The 27477-nt window shown below is 39.3% G+C and overlaps 1 pseudogene; it reads left to right on the forward strand.

Moving 5' to 3' along the window:
• Nucleotides 1-17676: 17676 nt before the first annotated feature.
• On the forward strand, nucleotides 17677-17797 carry LOC145404183 (5S ribosomal RNA; annotated as a pseudogene).
• The last annotated feature ends 9680 nt before the right edge of the window (nucleotides 17798-27477 follow it).

Consider the following 27477-nt stretch of genomic DNA (forward strand, 5'->3'; position numbering starts at 1 on the left):
TGCTTATTGTTTGGTTTGTGCTCATGCATCATAGTTGCTTCAAGGTTTTGCAGCATTTAGTAAATAATCCCAATATTAGGATAACATTAAAATTTATTTATAATGAATGTTATCATGAAGTATGTTCATTTTTCATACATATTTGTGTTCACAGTCTTACAGTACTGTATAGTAGTTTCATATTCACAGCAGCAAATATATAATGATGAACACACTAAAATACTTCAAAAATATGGTTATAAGCAGACATCATCAAACACTTTTAAGTCACACTAAAATTTGTTTACATTCATGCAGTACAGTATTGTTTGGATCATTGCAGCAACTTAATTATTGTTACAGGGAAATTTTGTGCATTTGAGCAGAACTGAAAGTTTATGCAAACACTTCTGATATGGTAATTACATGAGTGACCAAGATACACAACCCATTTGGCTACCCTTCCAAGATAGTTGGTACTTTCATTATTCAGTATCTTACATGATGTTATTAATGTATTTTATTTTAATGTTGGTAAAATAAGTTCCATTACTCATATATTCAATGAACTTGTATCAAAGTAAGAGGTAATCTGATTCAGTACTTGTGGTCCAGCACATAAATTATCAGAAAACTCAGTTCATTCTCGTTTCAATAACTGCAGTTATATTGTCCATTAACATAGTCCAGAAGGTTGAACTGGTTACAGTAATTAGGTTCAGTTCTCCCCTGGAAGTAGGAGAAAAGGCATAACAGTGAAAAGAGTCAGGACATGACACTTGACAAAAACAGAATTGGCTTTCTGGCAGTCAGGTAAGCTGATTTTTGGCACACGTGGTTCAAGTACTCCACTCATGTCCCAGATGCAAATGCCAGGTGATATTGTTTTGAATGTTTTGGTTTCTAAGTAATTATTGTTCTGTGTTCATGTTGATGCTGGCAGTAGTGTATGAGAGTGAATCATGCAAAAGAGTTTTGTTTATGACTACAGTATTGAAAAAAGGACAGCAAAGTATCTCATAAATTTTCTTCACTCTTTTCAGACAGTTAAGTACAGTGAGGATAATGATGCATTTTGTGTTAACTATACAGATAAATTTAACCATTTGAACCCTATTTTTTTTTTTCCTCCCTGCTGTCAAACAACCTTAATCAGATTAGGAAGCACCTATTGCATTGAGGCTATATCTAAATCCTCAGTTTTGATAAATCCTACCTAAACTGAGTAAAATTGTCAGGAGATACCAAGAACACAATGAAAAAGACATCCCAGGCTTGGTGGGGTAGTACAGTAATTGTATCAGATATCCTGCTTGACACTGAATACTGAAAACATGAACTATCTGACCAGATGCTGTGTCTGGTGCTGCCCTTGTTAATTCATTTATGTGTTGTCAAGGAAACAGCTGTGTTCCCAGTTTTGTTTGTGATGAAGTGGTGCAAGTCTTGGAGTGTTTGACTGTTTCATAATGTGTGCTGCAGAGCTTGGGAAGATAGTAGTTTTTTAAGCTGCACATGCTGTTGTAATTTGGGCTGCATTTTTCCACCATGTATTGCTGGTACAGTCCCAGTCAATAATTCCATTACAGTTTAATGGGGCTCAAGATTAATGAGGTGATACTTCAACCCACTTGATTGTTTTTGTTTTATTTAGCAAGATCTCAGTAGAATTTGGTTCCAGGTTGTGTTCTTTTTGGTAGTGGAGACTTTGTAGTGCTTCTTCTTGGCAATTTATTTAACATCTTACATTTGACTCTCTTTTGTATATTGCATATACAGTACCTGTTTTTTCTGACACAAGAAGAATATTAAGTCTTTCCATCTAGTGATATTGTTTTCATGTTATTCACGCCATCCCAGGAGTATTCTTTTTAACCTGAGGGAGATCTCTTGCATTGAAGGCCATATCTAACTGCCATTGTGTAGAAACTATCTCCTAAACTCTATAAAAATGTATGAAAGTAGCAAATAAAATTAGAAATACATCACTGGGGTGAAGGAGTTGAAGTGGGATTTGCAGAATAAATCACTGAGGAAGTGGCACTACAGTATCTCCATATCCAACTAGATATATGGCCATCTGATTTAAGATGATGAGAGGAAGTGTTGACTGTAACTGTATGTTATATTTCCAGAAGTGTTACTGGTATGATTTATGAATGGTGTGGGTAGGGTTGTTTCATTGTACTGACATATCTCATGCCTCTCATGATATAAATTTCACATGGTTTCTATATGTCTGCATCCTTTCACAGCATCTCCTTGCCTGGGGATATTTGGAAAGTTGGATTATGTTGTTTTGCTCCAAGAAGTGCTCAGCATCTTATGCTGTCAATGTTAGTGATCAGTTCACAGTATACGCAGTTCTCATTATAAGTAAGGGATGAATTCTAACAAATTTGTACATATAGTTGCTACTGTGACCTAGGTAAATTGGCAAGTCAGCTCTGTTAGTAGCAATGAAGTTTGTGTAAGCAATTTATTTTTAGTTTGCTTGAACTTTGCTGAAAAAAAAAAGAAAGAAAAAAAAAAATGGTGACTTATAATGAGGACTTACTATACTAATGAAGCAAGACTTCTAACCACTTATTCATATTTATTAATTCAGCTGGGTATCTCAGGTTTTTATGCATCCTTTGCATTAATTGGTTCCAAATTGAGGAAATTTTATTTTTGTTCAGGTTAGGTAGATTTCCTTACACAAGAGTTGTGGACAGATGATGCTAGAATTAAAGCCTCTTGACTAAATATTTAGCATGGTTTTGGTATTCAATACATATGTGTTTTGAACTTATGAAGCAGGATTTGAACGGTCTTTATTGATCTGTATAGCTAAGTTTTGACATTTTTCACACTTTTAAAGTTTTGACAGCCTCAGCACATAGATTCCTGTTCAGTGAACCAAGATTACAACTCACTTTTTCATTATTGTTGAGTATGGCTAGAGCTATGCTTCTGTGCAGTTTTGAGGGAGCAACAGAACTACAGCAAGAGTGTTGAATGTTATATTAACACACAAGCCACCACCAGTCCACTGACAAAGTTGGAGATCCATAGAGCTTCAGTAATGTGAGGAATGAAGCAACGAGGTGGTAAGCTTGAATTTGAATGGAGTTAAGTGCAAGGTACATTACTTCATGGTTAGGTCTGATAAATTGGGTCTGGGTGGCAATCTTTTCTCTTTTTTTTTGAGATTCACTGATATAGCACTAAGTCTGTGGCTCCACAAAGTATAAAGAGATAGAGCAACTCAGACTTATCCTAACAGTGAAGTGATGTAACTGCCTGAACCTGTTAAAATGTATTTATCATCATGTTCGATATTTCTGCAAGATTAGGGCAGGGTCATGGTGAGGTGATGGTGAATATTTTCCATATAAACCTTGCTTCGATTCATACCATTGATGCACTACCTTGGAAAGTATTTAGTGCAAGGTAGCCACACCACCAGCCACTGCATTCCACCCATATGCTTAAAATTGCCACAGTAGCATCATACACTGTTACACCAAGGCACATATTCTCATCAGCATAGGAGGCTCCATAGCACCTCATCCTTATCAGTTAATTTCTGCATCCGGCACATTAATAACATCCTTTATGTTGTTTATACAATTTGTTTATGTTAGTAACATTAATAACAAAGAATGGGAAGGTGTAGTAGGTAAAATAAATTGCACAGAAAGAGTTGCTGGACCCTTCATAACTGATGAGAATATGAACCCAAGAATTATTATCAGGTACTGTGTTTTATTTTCTCTCATACTGTGGACATGAGTTTGGAAGGTTGTTCTTGAGGTCCATTAGTCTACATACAAAACACCAACTGTAGGTAGCACTGCAGTCCTGACATCTGTTCATTTTATTGTTAGAGGGAGGGAGAGGGGAGGAGAGACTAAGATGTACTGTAATATTAATTTTCCTGATTCTCCATAACCAAAAACTACCAGTAATTATGAAAGGAAGAGAGATTAACTCCTTTAGTATATTGATGTTATTTTTGTTTTATTTGCACAACTAGCAGACTATTTTATTGTTTTTTAGGGGCTTTTCAGACTTTCACTACTAAGCATCTACCCTGCAGGTTTTAGAAAAGGAATATCTGCACCCCTGCTCATATTCCATAGCACTTGCTTTGCCACACCTCTTGTCTTCTTCACACACTGGTGCACACTTCACCATCAGCCACGTCTAGTTAAACTTTCCATAAAAATCATTGTTTACGGAAGCACTGAAGCTTCCTGGAGAATATCCCCAGTGAGGATGAAGGGCATACATGATCAAAAACTAAGATACAAGGTTGGGCCACAGTGCAGTATTTATTTTGAAGCTCAGTACTGTACCATTTATTCTTGCTACTGTTGAATTAGTTTATTTGGTGTTGGAAACGTTCTAAACTGGAGAGTAAGCTGTAACCTACACTGAGGGATCTCCACATGATACATAATCCTAAGCCACCACCATCACACTAACTGTAATGCAGATTGGGTGGACAGCTTTTATAAGTTTTATACTTTTAGTATGTACTGCATTACCATCAGCTTTTAGTATATAAAGTGTACTAGTCATCCATCCATCATCCAAACCTACATTGCCCCATGAGGAGCGTTGGAGCCCAGGGCTAGGCAGTTGATCTCGACATTTAAGATGAGAGTGACCAGCCTCACTCATCCCTGAGTGGCATTACATGAGCAGTCAACTCCAACCACCCCTTGGATATAAACTTTCACCAGCTCAATCTGACTGGAGCGCAATAATTACCCATTAAACCACCAAGTGCCAAAATTTGGTTATATGGTTACCACCCAGCATAGTAAATAGTTTCCTGGTGTACAGGAAACCAGTTGGATTGTCACTCAGTGTAGAGTCACCCACAGGCAGAAGGAAGAGGAAGAATGAAGGAAAGACAGAAGAGGGAGTGTAAAGTTACCCGTTGGCAGAAGGACAAGGAAAGAATGAAGGAAAGGAAGACAGAAGAGGATGGAAGGAAAGAAGGATGGAGGAGAGGAAAGGGCAGACACCCGAGAGCAGCACTACATCGAATGAGTGGATGGTGAATGCCCCCACCTACTACATTTGACTAAAATTTGTATTTATTATTTGATAACAGGAGTAATTTTAACTACAGTACATGTATCAGTATATACTAGAAATTGGTAATGGATTATACTGCCTTTTTTTTTTTTTTTTTTTTTTTTTACTGCAGTAAGCAGAAAAGGGAGACAGACTTGCCAAAATTGTTCTCTTTTTTCCAGTGTGATAAGCTCATCAGCTGTGGATTGATCCTTTCACTTCACTGTGCTGATATTTTCTAATTTTACTCTTGCTACACCAGACTTATAAGCAGCATTTGGGAGACCTCATAACTAAAGGGGTTAAAGAATGTTTCCAATCCCTTCACTACCATGTATCTCATAACTTGAGTAAAATTTCCTGCTTATATCGGGAATAGAATATGTCATCATGATGAACTGTGTTGTGGAAATTATCACATTCTTCCTTAGTTTCAAAGATGGTGCCATATATACTGCACTGCACTTCATTTTTGACAATTGTTATAATTCTGCTGGGGTCTGGTGGTAATTTTGTTGATTGAAAATTTTGTTGCAAGAGGCCATTAAGAATTAGGTACTGTAAGTGTCAGTCCAATAAATGTAAGTACCTGTATAGGTATATTACAGACAGCCACTCTGCTTCTCATATAATTCCTTGAATTACTGTTGCTTTTATTGCATCTTAAGTGTTCAGTTTTGTATCCTCACTTACCATGATTACAAGTTCATTTCGTCGTTCATTGGTTCATGAAGGCTCAGCACATGGTTGCATGTGTTGACCTTTGTCTCCTAATGGTAGCTCATTGGGAAAAAATGAGTTTGGATTTTTTAGGAATGTTTGTCTTTTTACATTAATTGGTTGGTTGTGAATGCTAGCCCCTTGGACCCTTTATTTGCTGTGTGTCATGATTTGCATATTTTCATCCAACTAAAATTTTCTGCTCCATCTTGAAGGTGAGCTTTCTTCACTGGACATTTTATGAATGTGTACTAGAGTCATTCATAGGCAGAACACATTATACCTGTTTGTTTCAGCACAACACCATTTCATCCCCTTTGTTGGGACCCAGTGTGGGTTCTCATGTGACAGATGGCAAACCAACCATGTGTATGTGTGTTGATTGTGACACTTGGTTGTTAAGACCAACCTTTATTGTGTGATGGATTATAGGGTTTGATGTTGTTCACATATTCATGGACACCACCAGGAAGTGGGCCATTACTGCCTGCTAATCATTAGTTATGTGGGGAAAACAAGTGCAGGTGTTTGAAAAATGTTTTTATTGTCCCAGGTTGGAGGTAAATGCTCTGGCAATACACACATGGCCATCCATAGTCATCTTTGAGTATTGTTCCCTCCTGGGAATGCTTCACCGAGATTCTCTTGATAGAACTGCTTTCAAACTGTTTTATCTTCGCTTGTTTCATTCATTTTGTCTTTAATGTAATGGCCATCCAGCAGCATCAAAATACCCCTTTGACTACAGTACTGTATTGTACTGCCTGTATGTTTAGTGGAGCTTTCACTTAGTGGACCTCACCACATATGGGTCTTTCTAGTGCAGTGTTGCATTTCATTTTCCCTTGTTGCCGCCATTTCAGTACGGTAGTTACTTCCCTTCTGAACTGTTGGCAGTATCCCATCCCAGTTATGGTGAACGCATTGCACCTGTCAGGCAAAACACACGCGCCCTGTTTCAGTCTAGCTGTTGAATGGTTTACCAATACTCAGCCCTTCATGTATGCAACTGGTCAGCTGTAGGACTCTCTTCTTCACTTGTATTTTCCTCTGCCTATGACTTCCGTCTCTTATCATAATGTATCTAGACATTTGAAAATTATTGAATCTTGATTTTGACTCTCATTCAGTTTTTCTTGGAAGAGCAAGTGTTGCAGGCTTCTGGTCATCTTTCTGGTTTGCATTTTAAAAAATCTGGACTATATATAGCCAAGCCTTAGGTTTCTACATCTTGAAGATGGGTAATGTGGTGTTGACGGTTACTGATACCATTTATTGGCATTCCTATGCATCTCGCCCTGAATGATCCTGGTCCCTGTCATGCAGTAGCTTCCTAAGAAATGTGTATTATTATTATTATTATTATTAATTATGAAATGCTGATATCCTAACACTCCAATGATTACCAGCCACATGATACAGGACTGTGTGGTGCTACTGGAACCATTTTTGAAGGTGGTTCATGCAGCTCTCAAAAACTACTGCTATGCAGTGTATATTGACACTGATACTGATATATACCTTTTGACAGGCAGTGTTCTGTGTTTGCCCTTGTTGTTATGCCTGTTATGATCCGTTTGTCATCATAAAGCAATAGCTTCATATATTGGTATTTATTTTTTATTCTTTGTGGTTTATTGGTCAGCGTGCAGATTACATTATACAGTAGATAAATGAATTCAAATCCCTAAAAGGCAACTGGAGGTTTATTTTGATCATGTAATGCCACTTCGAGCCAGTGCTGGCCATCTGTTCATATTTGTTGTGTGGACTGTGTGGCTGAACATCAGGCACCTACACCTACAAGGTGGAATATGGAACTGGAAAAATTTATGCGACAGATGAGACACTATTTGTCTTACACGACAGCCATTAAAGATATTCATCCATTCATTCATCCCCTTCAGCCTGAGGATGTTTTACATATAATGAATAAACTCATGTGACATTAGCCCAAATAAAATGAATGATCAGTCAGTAAAAGATGTTAAAGTCAAAGGTTAACATATACTTGTACTGTACCGTAATGCTTGAGGATATCACTTGAGGATTTGTCACAGTTAACTTTCGGATGATAAATTTTTATTTTCATTTTTTGTACATCCAGACAATTTTATTGAGTCGAGAGACTTTGAAACTGGAAAGTTATGGTAGATATATCTTTGGTTAGCCCAGCACTGCTAAAGATACTTCCTAAGTTGAGTAGGCGAGATTGGCAGATAGTAGCACTAACTAAAAATATGAAATTGGAGTGGAGGGGATAAATTATAAAAGCTTTGTATAATCTGTATGTGTATTAACAGTGTGGCAATGGCAGTGGAGTAAGTTGCAATCACTGTGGCAAATATTTCACCCTCCAGCACTCATTACCTCATGTACTTCATTGTTTGCTCACACACTCATCAGCACTTAGTCACCAATTTGCATTCACCCACCTACTCATATTCACCGCCACATCTGCTGCTCCAGCCCATTGCTCACCCCCCTTAACCCATCTCTCACTTGTGCTCACTTTGTAACTCCCATCTGAATTCCCTCTCACACTTGCTAGCTTCCTCCTTGTCCCACTCACTTCCAAACTCCCTGTCTCTCTCACTTGCTTCCTTCGTAACTCCCTCTTTCACACACTAGCTCCTTCCTTCCTCCCTCCCTCATGCACTCACACCTCTGTTTTTAGGTACATTATAATTTGTGCTATTTTATTGTTGTTTGTTGGCAATTGTAGAAGCTGAAGAGACACTGGATAAGGTTTTGTATGTTGCATTGAACGGGTAAGTTTAATAATGTACAAAATATATATATATATCTATATACAAATATATATGAAACAATAACTGGATGTTTTCTTAACCTGAATTAAGATATTAAGCCCCAGCAACTTTTGTTTTTATCATCATTACATGTATTCTTACAGGGTATTATTATTTGTATTATGTGTCCACACCACACTGGTTCTTTGGACATTTTCTAGCACATACAAATCAATTATAGGTTTTTGTCCGCAGTTGGTTATGCTTATTTGGTGTGACACAGTATGTAGGCACTCCTGTTAATGGTAAAATCTTGAAATAATTGGCATTTCCCAAAAATGGCCCTTGCATTTTTAAATTAATCGATTATCCCCCCCCCAAAAAAAAAAAAAAAAAAAGTTCCCTGAAACTTAATCAAATGTGTATTTTGAGATGATGCATTATAAACCTGTGAAGCAAACAGGTGTTGTAGGCTACTTTAACTTTTTATTACACTACAGTATATGTATTATAGTGTATACACTGTTGCATACAGCTTGCACATGTCTGACATCAGTAGGCAACTGCCTTTTGTGTAATCCAACCCTTCCAGTTTAAGCGCCAAATTTCTTCAGTTCAGTGGGCTTTTATTGAGGGAAGTATACAGAGTTATTTTCAAAAACAGATTTTCCATTACTACATCATTGCATTACTTAATTACATTATGTACAAATTGTAGTTCAGTGTTTGGTAGCTGGATCAGGTATTATAATAAGCAGTCTTATACAGTTTGAGAACTTTTATGAATATAGCTCTACATGGTCCAGAGGCTACATCAACATATTCCATTTTCTTCCGTTTGCTTGCAAAAGTACTATTTTTCTACAGCCAGATTCCATGATCCTGGACGGTGTGCCCACAAACTTCATCCATGGCACCCTGTCCTTTCTCATCAAGCCACCCTCCCGCCAGCCCACACCGCTCAGTCATATACGTCTACTCATTATTATTCACCTCATTTACAGATGGCAGGAAATGTAGACGTGAACGCAGTACAGAAACGTGGGAGTAAAGTGATGTGGATGTACATTATTGGCAACTGCAGCAGTTTGGATGATCAGTTTAAAAGGTATGTTTTAACTTCCTACAGTTCTAATATCTCATGGTTTTTATGTGCGAGGATATATAATTGAGAAAATCCAGCATTTGGTAAACCCATTTAATGAACCCTCACCCAAGATTTTTTCGATTGCCTATGTTGTAAACTCTTTAATGCCCCAAAGCTTGACCAAAGAAACCCGTATGAGGATAGGGAAGTAGCTAGAGGTATTCTTAAGTATGGCACTATTATCTTTCTTGTCACTACTTAATGCTTTTTTTTCCGTTACGGGTGGCCTTACATCGAGTGACAAGCCAAATGGCTTCCTGTAAGCCAAGAAACCATTTACAACGCTGGGTGGTAACCATATAACCAAACCATACGTGCTCCCTACGTGTCAAGTGGGTTGGTGTAGGGTTAGTGCCCTTCCCTGTAAAGCAAATAACTCAGTCAAATGGCCACCCCATACGGGATTATGGGGTCTGGCAATAGATAGATATATGAAGCCACACGTTTGCATCCCTCTCCAGCTCTAAAGACGGAGAGTCGTATAGGTGTTAAGAAACAGTCTGTTTGAGCATACTCATGAACGACAGGCACGCATTCAGCGCTGAGGGGGAAATTTTGTTCAGTGATACTATTCTGCCATGTCGCAGACAGCTTTAAAATAGTGAGGCACCAAAGGGGTGTCTCGTGAATGGGGGAGGAGTTTGTGTGAAAATTGGGTGACAACTATGCCATTTAGTTTGTTTTGAAAACTTAAATCCGTATTCCTTGATTCATAATTATTCACACAAATAGACTACAGCACCACTCAAATGTTTAACATTAGGTAATATCTGCAAGACATTCAGGTAGTGCGATAGTCATACTCAGTGTCACATTAGGTAATGTCTGCAAGACATTCCGGTAATGCGATAGTTATACTCTGTCACGAGTCTCATGAACCATAATAGTATATGTCCACCGGCTTGTACGAAAATTCTAACCACTTTATCTAACAGTCCAAAACGTCGAAGGAACCCGAAATGCTGGAGTACTTTATATATTGTTTTACTAGGATGCTATATATTACAAATATTACTTAATCCTTTTTAATCACAGCAAACGAAGGCTTACACTAGGGAGTTGTAAGTGGAGATATGGATGATTCTTGTACATCAAATTTTCTTTCAGATATTTCCGGGTATCCACTCATCTTCCCATCAGTGTAGTAGCTCGACGACATGGTCCTTCTCAAACCCCAGTCGCGTGTACGAGTATGTTGGTCTTCATTGGGATGGCTACAGTATCCTCTCATGGGCAGTTTACATCCAGCGAAGTCAACCGTCTTCCAGCAAAAGGTATTCCTTGTAGCTATTCCCCTGTAAAGAAAAGAGGTCACTAAGTAAAATTTTATACTTTGGTCATTTTGATTTTAAAAACTTAAGGCTACCGTTATTTACAATTGTGTTAATTTACTTAAAAGAAAAAAAAAAGATTCACAACTTGAAACCCTATGCTTAATAATCGCAGTACAACGGTTAAGTTCCCCCCCCCCCCTTTTAGCACATCACCTTCCTCGCCAAAACGTAGTATGAAAGTCATGAAAATAACTAATTAAATACGTGGAACTTTAAGACATACATATAATAACCGAGAAACACCGTAAAGATAAAACACTAACCATACAAACCCAACCTGAAATAAATATCATTTGAACTCTTCGAGAAGATGTCAGGTCAAGGGTCGGTCGGCTGGCTACTGATTTCCCAACACAAACCCTGCCCCACACAACACCTCGCCCCACCATCACTAGCCAATCACCCTCCACCACACCACCTACACCCCCAATCACACCACCACTCTAGGTATCCAGTCAGTGCTCACCAATTCACCCTGTTTCACTAATCACCTGTCAGCCCATTAGGTGGTGTTTCGAGTGGGTTTGGAATTCCGTCAATACACTCTCCTTAGCGATTAATTTTGCACAGTACACGTTCAATAACCTCACATGACACTGAAGCAGCTTATGTCGATATTAAGACAAAGAAACGTGCAAGGGAATATTACGTAATGCAAAATAAATCACTAAGGAAGATGTGCAACGAAACCTCTTACACCACCAAGAATACGGTGGATTTCACTAACTCAGTAATCTTGTTTAATTCTGCCTGAGTACTATTGTTATTGCTATTATTATTATTATTATTATTATTATTATTGGTGGTAGGTGGTGGCGACCATCATCCACTCACTTGATGTAGTGCTGCCTACTTCTTCCTTAACCTTTACCATTCTGTTTCTGTCTGCCTTTCATTTCTCGTCTTGCTGTCACTTTATTATTCTTTCCATCCAGGTGGCTTTACATTGACAAGCCTAATGGTTTCCTGTAAGCCAGGAAACCATTTACAACGCTGGGTGGTAACCATATAACCAACTCATACGTGTTCCGTACATGTCTGCATGTGGGTTGGGGGAGGGTTATTGCCCCTACCCGTAAAACAGTTAACCCAGAGAAACGACTACCCCTAACGGGATTGTGGCGTCCGGCTACAGAGAATTATTATTATCCTACAGTTGGCTTCACGTTTTCTAATGATTAATTATCGAGGCAGGGGGCGATTTTGCTTTATATGTAGTCTTGTCACCTAGCGTTTTTTTTTATGTTTACTATGTACATATGTGTATATTTATGAGTATTTATTTTAGCAATCCCTGTTCTGCTTTCACTTCTGTTGTACGACGACAGTGACCTATGTTGTTACACTCCTATGATTTTTAAAAAATAATCATGAAAAAACTTACTTACTGAAAAGATTTACGAAAGCTGTATGTAATCCCTCTAGTTTGAAAAGTAGCCTACCTCCCAAAATGAATAGAAAGGTCAGCAAATATTAAGATTAACAGAAAATACGTCATGGGATCGACAGACGCTCCAGTAACACCCATTACAGCAGATGTTTTAAGTAATTTATTGTGAAAAGCCGATACTTGATTATTTATTTATTTATTTGCATAGGTGTGCCCTCTCGGTTTTTGCGGGTTAATTGATTGACTACAGAATCTGTGAGTGTTTATTGTTATTCTTAACTTGTGGTATGTGGGAGCGCTCACCATCCACTCACTCGATGTAGTGCTGCTTTGGGTGTCTGCTTTTTCCTTCCATCCTTCCTCTTCTTTCCTTCATTCTTTCCTCGTTCTTCTGCCTACGGGTGACTTCACACTCCCTCTTCTGTTTTTCTTTCCTTCATTCTTTCCTCTTCCTTCTGCCTGTGGGTGACTCTACACTGAGTGACAAGCCAAATGGTTTCCTGTACACCAGGAAACCGTTTACCACGCTGGGTGGTAACCATATAACCAAATTATGGTGCCTAGTGGATTGATGGGTAATTAAGGTGCTCCAATCGGATTGACCCTGTGTAAATTTATATCCAAAAGGTGGTTGGGGTTTATTGTACAGGGAATGCCACTCAGGGATGAGTGAGGCTGGTCACTCATCTTAAATGTCAGGACCAACTTGCCTAGACCCGGACTCCTACGCTTCTCATGGGGCGGCATAGGATTGGATGATGGATGGATGGATGTTCCTTCTTCTGTTCATCTTGCATTAAAATAAAAAAATAAATAAAAAAAAAATAAAAAAGTGCATTTATAATAGCAGAAGGGCGAATCGTGAGCGAATATGAAATATTTTTTGAGACTTCGTGAGACCCTTTCCCTTGTTTATTTTGCATATTTCAGCATAATATTTTTGATACTCTTTATATCGCCTTAATGTCCACATAGTTTTCATCAGTAACAAACACGAGGATATAGATGAAATTCGTAAAGTCGCCAACGAGGAGGTATTCCAAAGCCTTCTAGAATAATAGGCTCCGAAATGAGAGGCTCGTCCTTAGCGATTTATTATGCACATTACACTTCAGTATTCTTATGTGACAGTTTGACAGCTGCAACGTATATTATCCTGGTGAAGCTGTTAAAGAAATGAAAAATCTTTAGTCAATTTGCATACCATAGTTGTATATAACTCCAGTTATCTCGTAGTATCATTAGAACTACATAGAAATCAAAAGCATACCAGTACCCTACAGTATAAAGTTTGTGATATTAGTGCAGCTTGTTACTGTTGATCGATGTTACATAGAAACTACTTTTACTTCATTATCTCAAGGTATTAAGCTATTTAAGTGGCGCTCATTATTATATAGTGATTAATACAAAACGTATTAAGATGTTTAAATTGCGCAGAAAGTCGCTTTGAATCCTTCTGGTGGACATTATGGGATACATAAATCTGTCTTTCTTGCCAGACTCCGTAATCCCGGTAGGGGTGGCCACAAACTTATTGCCTCCCTGTCCCCTGCCATTTCGCTGCCCTCCCCCTAGCTCCCCCTATATACCCCTCCATCCCTCCATCTCATCTTCGGCCTCCACCTCCCCCCTACCCCCTCCACCTCTCGTATGAACTTTCCTAGTTCGTCTCATGCTCTCCATCCTCTCCACATGGCCAAACATAAACAATTTGACGATTTCATAGGTATTTTTGGGGATGAGTTCGGTCGTCTTCAGTGTTTTTACTCGTTACCGGTAAGTTACGAGTGGTTGCACTGCAGAAATAAGAACTCCAGTGTTTGACATGTATTTGGTTTATTGATGCCGCCAAAAGTTTGTAAATGCCCTAGAGGAGGGGTATCTAAGGGTGTGAACCGGAAGCCTGGTGTCCCCCTGACTTCCGGTCATAAATATACCAGCTTGAGGGATATTAAGGAACTGGCATAATTTAGAAGCCCCCCCTCTGTTTCGTTTTTTGATGTACGTGGCGAGTTCATGTTTATCATGCAGGTAGCAGAGGGGGTTAGACAAAGATGGCTAAAATCAGAGCCATGTACTGCAAGCTGTGCTGCTAACGTAAGTTTATGGGTTAGATACAGCCTAGGCAAGGTAAGCCCTCTTTACTACTAAATATTTATATATCCTCTTCAGTCTGATGATATATTTTTCTATCTTTCAGCCTTCCAGTATATATCCTCTTCAGTCTGATGATATATTTTTCTATCTTTCAGCCTTCCAGTGGTTTTAAGATATTACTTTAAAGGGGATTAATGCTGTTTACCAACCCTGACACTAAAAATTTTCAGTCATAAAGCTCAACCCATTCAGCTGTGGATGTCCTTTAATTTTTGCCATTACATTACTGTCCTAATGTTTTATTTTTTCCTTCAGGGGTTAAGTACAGCCTTTTAAATAAATTTAGGTTGAGACTCTTCTTCAGTGAAGTAAGTATGGTAGCAGCATAACAAAACTAAAAACATGTAAGTTCAAGGTACTAAGTGGAGTTATGCAGCCACTGCCCTCAGAGGGCTTTATCGTATTTCTGAAAATGGCTTCTTAAATGCTGATGAATGGCTGAAATTGTTTATCGTGACATGAAAAATATTGCTGTCAGTTTGCTCTATCCCTTCCCTTTAGCATAGTTTTGTAGCCTTATCTCCTCTGACTTGTTTCGATGTAGCCTACCAAAAGTAGTTGTAGTGACTGTATTTAGAAGAGCTGAGAGTGAAAAATCGTAATCTAGTAAAATAGTGTAATATAGCTGTATACAGTATAATGCTTCTGGTTTTAATTTGTTAGGTTCATGAACACGGCATAGAAAGCAAGGCTTACCACATACTAATACAGTATAAAAGTACGTGCGTCATATTAGTGGAAGCTGTTACTTTTGAGCGAAGATATATAAATATTTCATTATCTCAATGTATTGAAATAGTTAAGTAGCGCACTTGAGGAGTTTATGGGAAGTAAGGGAGAACCTGAGTGTTTAAATTGCGCGCCAAGTCCCTCTGGTGGACGTTCCAGGAATTTCGGGAAACAAACAATATGGCGATTGGAGTGTTGTTTGGGTAGACGTGGTGTTGTGACTTTCACTGTTTTTTTAATATTACCGGTAAGTTACGGTTAGCAGAACTGCAGAAATTACCACTATAGTGTTTAAAATTTGCTTTGTTTATTGTTGATGCTGCTACAAGACTATTCAGCTTAGAGGAGAGAGACTTACGGGAGAAGGGGGAGCTGGTGTTTGCACCATGCTTCCTGTTTCATAAACACCAACTTATATTATATTCAGCACCTGGCGTGATTTTGAAGGCCCCTTTTCTTTCATTTCGTGATATATATGGCAGGTTCATGTTATTACGGAGGTAACAGAAGGGATAGGCGAAAACAGGTAAAATCAGATCTATGGGGTTAAGGCTGTGTTGCTTACACAAGTTTGGGTTAGGAGTTATCATAGATCTAGCCAAGCCAGGGCAGCCCCCTTTTCTACTAGATATCCGTAAATTTACCAGAACCATTACGAAAGGCCAGTAATGTGGTACCTGTAGGTGAAGGTAGGACTTATGAAGGTATAAGCTAAATAATGTACAGCATAGGGACTGATTTTTTTTTTTTTTTTTTTTTTTAACCTACTCTACACGGATTTGTTATGCATCATGGGAACATTCTTGTGAAGTTCATGGTCTCTGCAAGGATATCTGTTTGTCCAGCATAGCTGCTGTATATGGTTCATTGGTCCTGTACGGTACCTTATTTGATTAACCTGTGCAGCTGAGATGTATGGGGCGAGTAGGGTGTGTTTGAATCGCGGCTGCTGATTGGCTGCTGGTGATTTAAATCTACCGTACATCTTTTCTTATTATAACACATTTTTAAACTGCCTTCATTACAAGGAGCCAGATTAAATATGGAGTAATTTCTGAAGTTAAAGAGGTCAGGTGCACCCAGGAATTTTCTAAGGGGGGGGGGGCCCTGTAGTGAGGTGAGGTCAGGTAATCTGATAATTACAGGGAGATCACATGCAGGTTTAGAGTCAGGCAGCTGCTGGCTCATGTGTTACTCTTTGTTTGTACCTGCCAGTTTTTCATGTTTTGCTGTTACCGAAATAAATATAAATTTTTAAAGGACCCAGAGATCTAAGGGGGGGCCTGGGCCCAGTGGCTGCCCCCCCTCCCCTTCCCAGGTGCGCCCCTGAAAGAGGTCAAAGTTAGCTTTAAAAGTTTATTGGTATAAAAAAAAATAAACTTGGTTATAAAGTTATATAACACGATGAGTGATGTTCGAAGCAAATTATCCACCCGCAGCATACACCCATGTCTGTATGTTGCACTGCATCCACCCATGGTGTACGCCTACGTCTGCATGTTGCACCATAATGTCCACCCACACCGTACATCTACCACTGCACATTGCACTACAATTCATGCCTGCATTTACTTCAATGACATCATCAGCGGCCAATCCTCAGCCACGAATCAAACACACCCTACTTGCCTCATACATCTGCACAGTCAGTCAAATTGACTATAGCTCAGGGAATTTTTCCTTTAAAGGTGGCATCACACTGGGCCAAAAGTGGGAAGCATGTGAGCGGCTTTTGTGAGGCAAAACGGCTAACAAAGTTGAGTTGCCGTCACATGTGTTTTTGCGAGCCAAAACGAGTAGCAGTGTCCTCTGCCTTGGTGCCTCATGGCCATATGTAAACAAACCACCACGGAGTACCCACTCCCTTTTCTTCAAATTCTGCAACTGCGTCACGTACGGTACTTCAGCAATTCCAGAGCCACAAGGCAGTCTACTAGAGGTTTCCTTGCTGCAGGATCCATATCAAATATTGGTCACAATCTGATTTCCACTTCTTGTTTAGAAACAAAACAGACATCCTCCGTGGCTGGTCACACGAGTGTCTGAATACAGTATTTGTTTCATGTCACAAGAAAAAAATAGAAATGAATAAAAACCACAAGAATTAAATTATATTACATAACTTTAGTTAAAGTTTCCTTCTGTGAGTAACAATATTTTCTCACCAGTTACAAAATTAGTATAGGCTCATTTGAGCTCTAATACCACCAACAAGCTGTGAGCAAAAATTGCTATCCATTTCGCCTCGCAGGCAAAATCTCGCTCACCGTGGTCAGTTTGGCTAGCAGCTCACAAAACTGGCTTGCATGTTAGTCACTCCTATGCCACTGTGACGTTGCCTTAAGTTCAGGTATTGCACAGCCCTATTGTTGATGGTTACTAAATGTAGCCATAACTTACAGCCTCGCCATATCTAAATCTCACCGCTTCCCGTCTGATCAGCGAAGTTAAGCAACGTTGGGTCTGGTTAGTACTTGGATGGGTGACCGCCTGGGAACACCAGATGCTGTTGGCATCCCTACGTGTCAAGTGGGGTTGGTGAAGGATTAGTGCCCCTCCCTGTAAAACAATTAACTCTAAGCCCTTGGCCACCCCGTCTGGGATGCATGACGTCTGGCAATGAATGATGAATGAATGATTGTTTTTGTTAGAGTTGTTAGATATTGGACTTTTGTGAAATGCACAGTTTAAGTGTAAAGACAGTTAACTCCATTATAGAACAACATAATGAATTGCATGGGTAGGTGTATGGTGTATTACAAATTGTATTAAAATCTCAAACCTTTTGTTTAAGGAACCCCCATATTGGTGGTCTTGTAACAGCTAATGTTTTTTATCATTTAGAGGCTAAGCATAGTACCCAGTGTAGCTGAGCTCTCTCCAACGGTTACCATACTGCAGGTAGCCTAGTTGGGGATTTTTTAGTGCGAATTTAAGCTGAACTTTCACTTGATTTTAACATATAGCAGTAAAGTGCAGAGGTTACATGGCCAATTGCAGATAATGTATAATTATATACAGTATACTAGCAGCGCTACCTGGCAATGCTGGGCCAAAGGGGCAAACACTCTAATCCTATTTATTCTGTAGTACTATCTTTGTTTCTAATCCAGAAAGACCATGTATGAAGAGAGATTATAAGAGATCCTGGAACTTTCTGTTTCAGCTTTCGCAGACTAACGTACAGCATTTGTGTGCACTTGTTTACTATTACTGGGGACCTCAAATGACCGCCTAGTCCGAACTGGAGGTCATGTGAGTCTCCATCCCAAAAATTGGGCTGCTGGGTCCAATCGTTCGAATGTTTATTACTGGTGACCTCAGATTACTTCGGAGGTCAATTTCACACAGCCTGTGTCAGAACTGGAGGTTGTGTGAGTCTCCATGCCAACGAGTGGACTGCTGGGTCCTGTCGTTCGTATGTTTATTACTGGTGACCTCAAATGAGCCGACCAGTGACCTCACATGACCTTGGAGGTCAACCTCACATAGCCGGTGTTGGAACTGTGAATCTCCATGCCAAAAATGGGGCTGCAAGGGTACCCAGCATTACCCAGGCCGAAAAGGCGAACACTACCAGTGACCTTGAATGACCCCGATTTGAATTTTGATCCCCCTAAAACCATCCTTGGGTCACCATGATCCAGAATATATATGGGCTTGGGGGTTTCTGGGCCATGGTTTGGGCGTGGTTGAAGGACAGACAAACAATGCTGCTTATCATCATCATCAGCCATTTGAGTGTCCACTTTAGGACCGGCCTATCGTGACGGAAGTGGGTACGATACAGTTTATGTATCTACCAAGCGGCTTAGGCTGTCAGGTAGAGACTGTATGTAGGGTGAGAAGTGCTTGTAAGTGTAATTGTAGTGTTGGAGTGACTTTGGACGTGTGTGTAGTCTGTGAACCAAGTATAATCGGGCCGCACAAACCTACTGGGTGCAAGCATACTTTATGTGACAATGGTTCAACCACAGCACCCCTCATGTCCGCCAAAGCAGTACATGGCCTGAAGAACGCTCCCAAAGTTTATTACCCTGGCGGGACGCGAGCCCTCATTCTCCCATGTACAAAACTGCACACTTTACCACTGTACCACAGAGGCTCTGCATATATATATATATATATATATATATATATATATATATAGGTAGATAATAGATAGATAGCCAGACAGATCAGTGTAAATTGTGAGAATAATCAATAACTGGAGGGATTAGATGTACACTGTTACATTTGTTGTTTCTGCGGAGGAAATAATACTATTGTATAGCTATGATTTAGATGTGGCAGATTACGGTACTTTTATCAGTAGATTATTAATCCCCAGCCAGTGGCAAAAATAATATGCCAGTACCATATACTGTATAGCTTGAAGGTGTGCCTCTCTCTCTCTCTCTCTCTCTCTCTCTCTCTCTCTCTCTCTAATGGATTTAGCTTAAACTAAACAGAAGGTTAAAGAACTTGTGGAAAATGAAGAATTTTATAAGAATAAGCAATATAAAGCCACAGATATGTTAGAAACGAATGATTGCTGACTGTAGTGAATCCAGTATTGTTTTTCTTTCTTCCTATTGTATAAACAAAAACCAGTACAGTATTGTTATGGTAAATTGAGGCACTATAAGCTGGTGCGTTTATTCTAACCCTGCAGATCCCTCACCCTTTTCAGCTCTGTTGATGACTAATCAGACTGCAAGTGAAGGTTAACTAGTAATGCAGGAGACTCATTTGTAATCCATATTTAAAGCTTAGAAGTTTTCATTTTGTTATGACATAGTATTCAAACTATGGTATAACCTATAGTAGCCGCAGCGAGAAATGAACGCTGTGGTGGGGCAGGCGGTATGACCGGGGATTCCCCCACTGTAGCCATATCCACATGTCACCGACCATCGGCCACCGCTGCAGCCCCGCTCCATGATCCTTACCCTGTGTCTCTGGCTTTCTCTTTCTCTCTCGGTTTCTATATAAACTGGTGTATTTCCAAAACTAATTATGAAATTATTATGACTTTTGTTCCACACCACCACTGAGGTAAAAATCAAGGAGAGTTTTCTGTATAAAGGTTTCCCCCCCCCCCCCTCCTAAATGTGGCATATGAGCGGGGGAGTGCGGCCTTGCCGATACCTCTGCCTGACCTAAAATTATACACTCGCCAGAACTGACCTGCCCTCAGACAAGGGGGGGGAAACCTTTATACAGAAAACTCTCCTTGATTTTTACCTCAGTGGTGGTGTGGAACAAAAGTCATAGTAATTTCATAATTAGTTTCGGAAATACACCAGTTTATATAGAAACCGAGAGAGAAAGAGAAAGCCAGAGACACAGGGTAAGGATCATGGAGCGGGGCTGCAGCGGTGGCCGATGGTCGGTGACATCCTACCTCTATGGTCGGTGACATGTGGATATGGCTACAGTGGGGGAATCCCCGGTCATCCCGCCTGCCCCACCACAGCGTTCATTTCTCGCTGTGGCTACTATAGTTCCTCCAGTTGAAAACTAGTGGACATTAATCTTACATTATTTTTCAGGATGATGATCCCTTTGCTGTAAATAGTTTGAACACACTAGCTGTGATGCTGCTACACTTGTGATGCAGCAGCACAAGGCTGGATTATGGATGGATAGAGGGGAAATAGTGTGTATGATGCGGTGGTAAGTTTCATCAGAGCATAGCATAATTTAGATAAATTTTCACTGATAAATCACAATGGTGATAGAGAAATGGTGGCAGACCACAGTTGTTGGTGTTTGGGTCTAAATTAACTTGAAGATGACGTATACTTAAAGTTTTGTTTGGATTGAGGTATATAAAATTTTGGTAAAATTTCTGCCTATAACCAAACCACTTCCTTCTTACAGGATTCACCACCCTCTGAAGAGGATCAAACACTTTAAATGATAGGCTGATGGATCCAAGATTCCTTCCCAGAGATGTAGAGGACTACCTGTGTGACTAACCTTGGCTTTCTGCTGTTGCCACAGCCCTGTGCTTGGGATGGACACTGCTGTTATGGTGATGCTACGGTATGTTGTGGCTTTCAGTTGTAACAGTATACTTTTTGTTATGGACTCAAGCTCTTCTGAAATTTGAATCAATGGATTGGAGGCATGTAGTACTTCAGTAATCCCAATCATCCATTTGCATGATAGGGAGTTGATTGAGGGACATTTGCAAAACTAGGCGGATCCTTCACCTAGTTGTGCTGGTGCCACTATGTGAAAGCATCCCACTAGCACCTTAACAATCTTAATACAGCAATTCCTCTTAACAAGTTTGCTTCATGTCATTTTGTGCATTTTGCCATTAGTAAATTATCCTTCAGTTGCGTGACTTATTTTTCTATTAATCTTGGAACCTTGAAGTGACTTTATTACAAGTTACTTACATGGAGGTTAATGCTGTTTACCAACCCTGGGGCCAGAATAGCTCAGTGGTAACGCGTGCACTTTGTGACTGTAGGGTTGGCAATGAGTCCGCACCGGGGTAGCTTATTTCTGATGAGAGATGAAGCAGTCTCAAGAAACTCTCCTTGCTCTGCAGAGCTGTGGGGTCTATTGGCCTTTGCTCAGTTATTCATCCTTGTTTGCCAACCCTGACACTAAAAATGTTACATCACAAAATTCAACCCATATAGCTGTGGATGCCGTGGGAGCAGGCTGTGAAGCCTATGCCCAGAGTTAGACACATTAAAAAAAAAAGAAGGTAAATGGGTGTGGTGTTAACCCACCCCATACCGACTAATTTATTACAAAACTCACCCCCAAAACCCATTTTTTTTTTTTTTTTTTTTTTTTTTTATATATAACCTGCTTTTCGTGAGAAACAATGGAAAATCACCAGGAAAGTGCTCACCTGAGGTTAGAAATAGTCTAGACAGATGACCCTCTGAACACCAGATAGTGTGTTTTCTGTAGCCGTGCTGCTACTGTCGCGTTTTCTATGGTAGGGTATCTATTGGAAACCACGCAAAATACGTAGATATTTATTAATTTGGTACAAATTTACATGTAGTACAAGAATATATTGGTTTTCACACAAAAATATAGATGATATAAGCATTGTTTCATTCACAAACACATGAAAATTGCCAAATTCTTGCACAGTTGATTCTATGACTGTTGTTTCAACTTACATTCTATTTTTCAATTTACATTATACTTTTCCACTAACGTTATATTAATTTCCACCTTTTATAACGTATCACACATTTACAGGCCTTGCTATTATAGGGAGCGTCATATTATCACATATTTACAGGCTCTACTGTTATAGTGAGCCTAGCATTATCTCAAGCACACACAGTATCAGTAATGTACTAAAATGTACTAAGGTGTGGTAGAGGAAGGTGTCCTGTGTAAACGTATCAAAAATCAAGCGCGAAATTTGAAGTGTGCAAATGATGGACCTTGCAATAGCAAAACATACATGATACGTTGTGGGGACTGAGCATGAAGAAAAGTTGCGACTGCATTGTATGTCGTGGGTATGGGGCGGGTTAAGTATAAATACTGGTTTGCGTGGTCTGTCACTATAACGTCCTTCTGTTTTATGTTTCCTTGCATTTTTTCTCCTCGCCCATGCCACATAACATACTGAGACTTGTCATTCATGGAGATGTCTTATTCTTTATTTTTTTTATTCCATATAAGTTTTGTCATAAGGCCTGTATTTTTGTTTGCATAAGAGGAAACTTTAGAATATAAACCTCTCAGAATGACAAATTCATAATGCCGATAATTTAAGCTGCAGTTTTAACCCTTGTAAGGTAATCTTGATTTTGTTACTATATTAGGTAACGTGGGGTCTGACAGACCCCACGGGGGAAAAAAAAAAAAAAAAAAAACTTCCGTTTGAGATATTTCAAAATGCTTCAATACACATATAATTCAACCCCTTATCTGTAAATAGGGCCAGAAAAAATAAAGTTTAATCGAAAAAATATATATTTTTTTAAAGTTTATACAAAAATGGTTAAATTTTAGGTATAAAAATTAAATCTTGCAAAATTGAAAAGTAATATCATGATTCCTTGGGTGGTCTGCAGTAGACCGATGTTGGGACCTTCTGTATACAAAAGGAGAAAGACAGCAAATTGAAATAAAAAAATCACAAGAGGGCTCAGCTGAGGTTACATTATAGGTAATCTGGGGTCTAACATACCCCAATGGCTCTATAGAGCAAAATCAGAGCCAGGTACAGCTATGACCCCATCATCCCCATGAAGAGCATCACTAGGCAGGAAGGTAATGAGACGGACAGATCTGTACACCTTATTCTCATATTTTTTAAAATTAAATTTTGGGGACTGGGGTCTCTGAGACCCCACATTACCTATCTAGGGTTAAAGGAGTTAGAGTGGGAAATGTTTTAGAAAAAAAAAACAAAAGCCAGTCCCTTATTATCCTCTTTGGGGTGTAGGATCCTGGGAGTGGAGTGCCAGTGTATTGGTAGGTTGCAATGAGTATTTTGTTGTCCTGCAGTAGCACTGGAGGATGTACTCTTAGGGGATTTGTTGTGTCAGTCATCATTGTGCCCCTTCCTGGAAATCCTCCAGTAAGATGGCGGGGGCAGAATATCTAATAGGCTGCTTTATAAAGTTTAAAGTGTTGAAGGTATTAATATATATTTTTTTTTATTTAATTTTTTTGGTAGGTGCAGACTTCTCACTTAACTACAGTATCAGATCTGATATGAGTACATGTTGTTGTACATTGAGAGTGACAGTGAGTGTACACCCACAAAAAAAATTATCGGCACTTTTAGCGTGATAAAATATGACACACCAAATGAGAGATCTGATAACAACCTCCTGAGTCAGTGTGCCAAGTTCGTATTCCTGATCTGCCGAGCCTTAGGCCTGTATTCATAGTGGTATCGGAGGCTTCATATCACCTCTTACTGAGCAATTTGTTTTAATTATTATCACAATTTTTACTGTACATAAAGGCTTTAAGTATTACAGTAATATAATTTCCATAAAATAATAAATGAGGATGTTGATGGTAATGTGCACAATAAATCACCATCTGAAAGGTGTTTTACGAAAGAACCCAAAGCCATATTGAATACAGGCCCTAGTTGTGAGTACTCTTTAGTGTGTAACTGGCAGCGTTGCCATTTTGGCGCTGAAATTGCAATATCTAGCACACCAATCGTTATTTAGCGTATTTTGCAGATATAGGAAACTACAGCTAGCGTGTTATATTGTGCTGTTAAATACGTCCTTTTTAGTGTGCTGAGTGTTTAATGCAACAGGACAGCCATACTGCATGCCTTTTTCTTGCTGCTGAATTAAAGGAAAGTTCAGTGAGTTTTTATCTACTGATGAAGTTCATTAATTTCATCTAGTGGCATTTTTATAACGTTGTTGGTTATTTCCTTATCTCAATGGCATCATTAACCTCTTAATTGCGGGGATGTCGGGAGTGTGCTGTGCGCGTCCCACGAGGATAATTGCGCTCTGACTGACTTTTCAAAAATATTTGCCAAAAATCAGTTATTAGTCCTAGAATATTATAATTACATTAGAATATGGTACATACCTTCAGCTTTTTCCTGGGATGTTTGTTGAGCCTTCGTCGACTACCGTAGGACTTGTGGAGACTTCTGAAGTTGGGTAATGAAATCTCCACTTTACACTTCCCGATACCCCGTAATATGGTTACCACTGCCTGATATTATAACTACAAACACTATTCTATGTTTTTCAGGTAGTTTGGAATCCATATTTAAAAAATAAAAAAAAGGTGAAAGCAATGTAACTTATGAGTGCATACGAGCTTTCCACCTGCGCTTGTTCCCCGATGGTATTCTGAGGCGGAGCTGTCATTTATTATTTATAAACACATTCACACTTTATATTCCCAGTACTTTATTACACTTATTTATATATACAATATTTATCCATAAGTTTCTTTTAGTACTAGTAGTTTATTTTCACTCCAGGCATTCACTTTCTCGTTCAGTAAACTATCATAGAGAGCGAAGCTTTCACTTTCACTTTCATTATTCCAAGTATGTGTACATGCTAGAGCAAAGCTTTCACTTTCATTACTCCAAGTATTTATACTCGTATTCTTATATTACTAATTATTTACACTGTGTTATGCACTGTCACTTGCAGTAACTTATAAAACTATTTTCCACTGTTCAGTTATATTTACATTCATTGCTTTCACTTGCCATTTACACATTATTTGCATTTCCACTTGCACTGTTTTAGAGTCACCAGAAAGATCGTAGTCACTGTCCGTCATTGTCATTGATAAATTAGCCAGTTCACGTTCCACAGCAGAGTCACTTAGCCTTTTACCCCTTTCCGCACGAGGTTTAGTTGGGGTAGAGGTCACAGGACCCTTTGCAGGGGGCTCAGAAGTGGCGGAATTGGACAGGCGCGAATCCTACATGGTGTCACCTTGAAAGACGGCAGTCAACTGAATGATGTGGCCTGTGGGCAGGGAAGAGTTGTCAATGTCAGCGTGGTGACAGCTGCTAATTTATATGGTATGAAATGATTGGCAGGAAATCTAGACAATACATAATAAATTAGGTAGTTTCAGGTGAATGTAAATATCACTTAGGCTTCTCCCTTCCTTTCTTATATATATTTTTATTACGAGAATAGGTCATACGGCATATTTAAAGAGGAAATAAACAGGGAAAATTAGCGAACGAGTGCACATGGGATGTTGCCAGGTGATAATTAGCCCATTCCAGATGTATGGCAGTATCAGTTACATTTTCTCATTTATATATTGTATAAGAATAGGGCATAGGACACATTTCAATGGATAAAATGAGTGGAGAAATCCGTCCAGGATTTGTGTAGCGCAGCATGGCTGGGCAGGTGGGAGGAGAGGGTAATGGAGGGGAGGTAAGGAGGGGAGTCAAGGACAGGGGAAAAATGGCTAAATTGTCAACAGTGGATGGGAGTACAGATGACATTAGCAGAACTGAGTATAGCTGGACACTGGTAGTACTGGGAGATGAAACAAACCACCACTTGAAAGCCCGGGTGAATTCAAATTAACACAGAATCACAAAAGTGACCCCCCACGATATGATCCCTTGCTCCCGAGCGTCATGCAAATGATGCCCCGCGGGTAAGGGGTTAATAGACAATACTGGCTCACCATATTATCCAATACATTTTCCTGTGGCTAATATTCTACTCTAGTGTTGATTATTTCCTGTCATTGGTTGAGAGCTTGCTGATCTGTCCTTGGTTAACCTGTACCGCGCTCAGCAAAAAAAAAAAAAAAAAAAAAAAAAAAAAAAATGCTGACCAATTTTGATTTTTTTTTTTCTCTGGGTAATTGGGCTTAATACATCAATAAAAGATCCCTGGCACTAATAAAAGTAATCACCCAAGCCAGAAAGTTGGTTGAATTGAGTTGGGTTTGGTGCCACTCGACCTCTGAAATCTTCAAGGTGAGTTACCACGTAGTACAATGTTGCTGTGATGAATTAAGCCATATACACTATCTGTAAAATATAAGATAATGCAAATCAAGGATACAAAGCCACATAACTATGTTAGTTCCCGTAAATCATAGTCCGTATATCATGTTGTCTCACACTGAAATAGTGCCAATACTTTTTTTTTTATCAAGAGTACATCATACTTTACCAGTGACTGGTAATCTACAGTAGCTATACAGTCTTATGGTTTAGGCAGTAGGAATATAGCCTATTGTGCTAGAGTATGATGTTATCAGATTGATATGGCATAGCATTGTGGTTATTCACTGAACTCCTTGAAAGTAACTTTCTGTTATTGTGCTACCCCAGTCTCTGATCAAGCAGGCCCATCAGGCACAGGTAAGTAACTAACCGCTCCCACAGGGCCAGTCCGTGTAGTGTACTGATGTTCCCATGTGACTGAAAATGCTCCACCACAGTGAGGCGGGGGTATTAGTGTGGATTGTTGTTTCCTGGGTGAATGCTGTGTTTGCATCTCCACTCATTTAACCCATTCTTTACCCCCACTCCACTCTACCCCGGACAAGTGATGTACAGGGCTATGTCAAAATGCGTTTTGTTTTTAAATTAATCAATGCAAATCCATCCATTATCCAATCCTATGTTGCCTCATGAGGAGCATGGTGCAAATAACTATATATAATAATTTGTTTGTTTTATCGTCAAAGTTTTTGTAAACCATATCCATCCATCATCCAATCCTACCT

This window comes from Coenobita brevimanus, chromosome 62 (genome assembly GCF_032717465.1).
Source record: "Coenobita brevimanus isolate Jiangsu-jjx chromosome 62, ASM3271746v2, whole genome shotgun sequence".
Lineage (NCBI taxonomy): Eukaryota > Metazoa > Arthropoda > Malacostraca > Decapoda > Coenobitidae > Coenobita > Coenobita brevimanus.